Raw genomic sequence first — 6,023 nt, 5'->3', positions numbered from 1 at the left:
TGGTGTGGGGGGCCAAGTGACCTTAATTATAATGCTTCTAGATGCGAGTTGGTAAGACAGGTTTGAGAGGAGTGGTTGGTGGCCATTCTTTCTTCTTTTTTTTTTTTTTAATATATCGATTTAAAATATATATATACATTAATAATTTAAAAAAGTGATTGGTGTATTTTATTTGTTGTAATTGATGTTTGCTATAGATCGATGTTGCATGTTATTGATTATTAAATACCTTACTATATTATGCAGTCTATAGAAATTTCAAAGTTTTGTATATGTACGAATTTAACTTTTATGAACTAACTAGTACAAAAAAGATTACACTATAAAATTATCTAAAAGATATATATACATGACTGTGTATAAAAGTGAAATATGCAATCTGAAAAAAGAATATAATCTACTACTAACATATTAAAATACATTAATAATATAAATATTATTTGTATTATCAGCAGGGCGAAGGTACATAGAACTGACCATCATTCGTCGAAAAATTACACCGTATATATAAGTAAAATATTAGATTTTAATGGTATATAACATATATTGAACACCTTTTATTGGGAATTTTTTTTACTTATTTCAAGTTTGAACACCCTAAATAAAATTACTGGCTTCGCGACTGATTATCAATATATATAAGATAAATCATAACTGGTATACTATTGCTAAAGGATATCCAACAAAAGAAAATGGAAAAAAAAATGGACTAAAAAGTGGAGTTGATTAACAAAAGGTAAACTTTAGGTAGGTGCAAAGTGAGGTATTAAGGATCCAGTAAATTTGTGACAAAGGAGAATCTTGTGATCTAATCTCACTTCTTATTTTTTTGAATTTTTTTTTTTGGGTTTGTCACTAAAACTCTGAACCACATCTTAAAATAATTTAGCTAACTACTATTCAAAATCTTCCCAACCAAATGGACGACATGTACCCTACACTTTTCATACAGACTACTAATTATGAAAATAATAATAGTATCATTAGTGCTCTTGTTTGAAATAGCAACCTTAATTAGATTTGCGGTGTTCTACAGAAAATTTGTCTTAACAACTGGTCAAAGTTAAACCAATTTTGTAAATATATATATACATGATTATGTTGATTTAACTATTTAAGTTAGGCAAAATACATAAGTTACCTCCCGAACTATGACCAAAATCCCTGTTACGTCCAAAGAATTGAGTCGCGTGAACAGAAGAATTTTGTATCAGATGTCAAGTTTTTTTAGTTTTTTAAAATTTTAAATTGAGCCATCTTCATCTTTTTTAAAATTTTGCCATAGCTAGTCCTTGAACTCCACCACCCAATCTCCTTCTTCTCAAATAGTCATACCACGATTTCTCATATCTTTTCTCGTTGTAGAGAAGCTTAACTTGAGCTTTACCCATGGCGAAGTCGAATTTTCAGGAAGCGAGAATTTTCCGAAATTTTTTCCAACCATTAAAGCTTAGCTCAAGCTTGTGCACATTCTTTAATTTTATAATGGATGATTTTTTAAATAGCTGACTTGTGGCGATGGCAGTTATTGGCGGTTGAACCTTTACAGAAGTGATATGAAAAATGAGTTGGATCCGGGCTCAAAAATTTCAATTTCAGCAGAAAAGATGGAGTTTTGGGTGTTTTTTCTGTGATTTTGTTAGTTAATTGTGGCTTTATTATTAAGTAAAAGGTGGAGGAAGAGACTATGGTGTTTGATGGTGAAAGAGGAGGAAACGGTTGTTTAGATGAGGAAGATGAGGGGTACAATTGTAATTCTAATTATTTTATTTTTTAAATGACACGTGTCACTGTTTGATTGGTGCGTGATATTACACATATTCTGAAAAACTGGTTAAGAAAAAAGTGGTGTGTCTTGGATACACTTTGGAAAGGTTGGGTGTGTAAAGTAATATTCGTTGCCAGAAAGTGTGTAACAGGGATTTGGGTCACTGTTCAGGTGGCAACTTATGTATTTTGCCTTTAAGTTATATACACAGACAATATAAAGATTTTAAATAGTATTATTGACTTTTATTAGGTTAATTACCTTATAATTAAGTAAGCTTATTGTGTAAATATTTTTGACACCATCATTATATAGAACTTATAAAACATATTTCCTTTTTTTGATTTTAGTAATACAGCGAGACCTCTCTATAACAGTATCTCTATATAACAACCATTCACTATAGAAGCCAAGCTTTTTTTTTCGGAATCGATTTTTATGTTATGTTATAATGTATGTCCTATATAACAACACTTCACTATAGCAGCCAAAAAATATCAGAACGAACAAACGAGGATGTTATAGAGATATTTGACAGTAGTTTATAAGATGCAAAAAAAGAGTGGCAGTGAAAACTGACAGTGTAGTTTTCTTGGTTTCTTTTAAATATTTTAGCTAGGTTTCTGGTTATAATTAGTTGTAGTGGGCATTAGGTGAAGTATTGTTCACAGTCCTTTAGGCTTACATATTTTTGCTAGTACAAGTAAGATGGTGGGAAGGAGTTTTTTGTGTATTGGTTCTCCAGTATACAAGAAAGTAGAATGGGTGTATATTGTTAGAGTTTCTAGAAGAGATGGAGGTTGGAGAATAATGGAAGTAAAAAAAAAGAGACAAACATTAGGAAATTAGTAATAAAAAAAAATAGATGTAGGGTGTGATTGTAGTTTTATATGGGGTTTGGTTCACCTTCCACTTCTCTATCTTTTTGTTTGTTCCATTATTAAAGAAAGAGAGAGAGAGATCCCCTATTCTACAAGCCTTGTGGTTCAAGTTAATTTAGGCAACAAAGTAGGGTTTGCATATGGTAAGGTTGATTCACCTTTTTGTTTGTTAAGGAAAGTTAAGTTGGAAAGATTGGGAAAAAAAATAATCTTAGCATTAGATAATACTCCATTATATTTTGTAAAGGATGTATTGCTCATATAAAAAAAAAAAAAAAAAGAGTTCACATTTTATGCATTGATTGTGTACAATTTTGTACACCATCATGTTAAATTGACTTATAATATCAAGTCTGATATAGTAAGTTGAAAAATAGAATATATATGATCGATCAAACTAAGTTGATGGGATAAAAGTTCTTCATACTGTCATTACATATAACTTATATTCATTAAAAAAAAAGTCATGCATGGTTATATAGAGTGTTTGAATGACAATATTAAATATTACTTACATTAAGTTATATGAGAATTTATATATTATTTTACACGGGATAAAATGCGAAAAAAGCATATGAGTATTAGCAATACAAAGATTCAAATGTTTAAAGAGAAAATATGCTTAACATAACTAATTCATGCATAAAAATTTCTTACAACAGCATAATAATAATTCCTTCATTAAGATTTATTACGTAACTAATTCCTACGTAACTAACATGAATCAAACGACTAGTTATGATTATGTACCTCCAATTTGCAGAGCAATTTTTCTATTTTTTACCCACCACCAAAAAACCTTATCTCATTTTCCTCTTTTCCTCCCTGAAAACAACTGTGATAACAACTTGTGCCTATGGTTCACGATATACTGAAATCTATCAACTTGGCTTTGATGACTCGAACGAGAATTGTCCACTTGTATAATTTCATGTGTGTGTTTTACCTACCTTTTGTCAACTTTTTGCATTCTCTTGTGTCACGTCCAAAAAAATAGCTCCCCACCCTCTAAAATTTTGATGTTGAACTACGGCACGGTTTTGGATTTTATTGCCACACGTAATTCTTCGTTTTATCACATCCTAAAAACCAACCTTATGAGCTTATCCATTACCTTCTCCAACATGTTTGGCCTCCCTCTTAATATTACTATCACTAAGTTGTATATGGACCGGGTTTGTTTGGTTTTTAAACTAAAACAAATCAACTATATCTGTTTGGATTGGTTCGGTTTTGTCGGATTTTTCGAGTTTTTTGTTACTTAAATATTATTTCAACTTTATTTTGTTAAATTTTTTATAAGTAAATATATATTTAGTAAGAATATAAAAAGTTGACAAATATATTATCTATGAAAATATTCTTACGAGAGAATTTCTTAGTATCACATAATAGTTATTTTTTTAGTCGTCTGACAATAATGTTTCGTTGATGCACACTTTTAAGGTTAACCGAATTTAGTAATTAAAGATAAAAATCAATATGATACCTAAATAATAATAATAATCACTTCAATTTGAAAAAGATATAACAATTTAATATATCTTAACATATGATATGAATATGGAAGAACAAAGAGATTGACAACCCATTATTTCAGTAACACTTGATGAGAAAGTGAACATACAACCCATTATTTAAGGTTAATAAATATGGAGCACTTCATATACAATTAAATATTATATCCCGCAAGAGAATCCCAAATATTTCTAGACATTTTTAAAGAAAACTTTATATAAAATCTTATAAGTATATATAAAAATTATATATTTATAGGACGGTTTGGTTCGGGTTTTTTTACTCAATACCAAATCAAACCAAACCTAGTCGGATTTTTTAATCGGTTTGGTTTGACTTTTCGGTTTGGTGCGTGTTCCGGTTCGGTTTGTACACCCCTAACTACCACCACGAAAGTGTTTAAATATCACACTCCATCCTTATCTTTTAGTCCGACTCAATGGTTGAGCTAATTGTTTCATAAAAGCGAATGATTCCGTCAGTTAGTAGCCGTTGATAGTATATTATGAAAAAATTTGTATTGTCGGCATATATAAGCAGGGGCGAAGGTAGAGTATTACATATTAGACGGACTTATTAACTCTTGCTAGACCGTGTTTTGTATTGAGAAATCCATTAAATATATATAAATATTTATTTGTAAAAATCTAATAATTAAGACGAACTATGAATTTGCAAGTAACAAATTTTGTAACCCATAAACTTCAGATCCTGATCAATGTGGCTATGTTGTCCTTGTATAAGTTAAATCCATAACGAAAGGGAGATGGTTGGTAATGGGTAGGCGATATTATGGGAAGAATAAGGTGAGAACCCAACTCAGGGGCTCGTGGAGATCATGTGCTTAGGTATAATGAAGAAGACTTGTGGGACTGTCCTAAAACACCATTGTTTACCTACCTCTTTAGTCTCTATTTCTCTTCCCATGTGACATCCCCTGCCTTCGCGATTCTTGGGTCTCTATCCACTGTCCCATGTTTGCCGTTTGGTGGATAAAGCTTCAATTGTTTCCCCTTCGTTCAAATTATTGATAGAAACACTTCCCTATGGGCTATGTGGGATATAATACTATATACATTCGGAGCTTTCCTCAGTAATATTAAATGGGTTTGAAAAGGGTTAAAATCATAGTGAGAATTTATATAACGGACTACAAATTATTTGAGCTTCAAACATAGTTAATTTAGTGATAGATATTTTATGGAATCGTACCAAGGGTGGATGTAGCCTACCGGTTACGGGTTCATATGAAGCCATAACTTTGACACGGAGTATAGAATATATGTAAAAATCTATTGAAATCTTAACAAATATTAAATCTGAACTCATAATTTTAATGAGTCTAATACTGAAAATCTTAAAAGTTGAATTCATACATTTAAATCTTGGAACCGCCTCTAATCATACCCAAAAAGAGATCCAGCCGAGGGCTGTCCCTTCATACTCTCTTTTCCCAGATATGAAACTTGAGTCACGGAAGCTTTTTCGGCTCTGCCTGATCCACTTATCTTAAGCATCTGAGCTTCAAAAGGAAAACTCTCAATGGTAGTTAGGTCAATGGTAGTTTGGTGACCTATTTTCAGTAGGGGCCTTAAGTCTAGAGATTTAAGTAAGAGTTGCGAGAGAGTGAAACATACCGTCCCACCATACTTTTGGGATTAGTGTGATAGTCAATAAAGTTGAAACAAAATACAGTACCGCACACCCAAAGTTCGAACCCTTCTCATAAGCGTTTAGAAAATGAAACATAAACCAGATTGAGCCACTCAACATGAAAAGCAAAATGTTTGTGCTTTTTCTGCTTCTGTACACTGAAACACACAGTAGCAAGGCGCCTCTTTCTTGGCATATGCTTG

The sequence above is a fragment of the Nicotiana attenuata genome, unplaced genomic scaffold (genome assembly GCF_001879085.1).
Source record: "Nicotiana attenuata strain UT unplaced genomic scaffold, NIATTr2, whole genome shotgun sequence".
Lineage (NCBI taxonomy): Eukaryota > Viridiplantae > Streptophyta > Magnoliopsida > Solanales > Solanaceae > Nicotiana > Nicotiana attenuata.
This window is presented reverse-complemented; position numbering follows the sequence as displayed.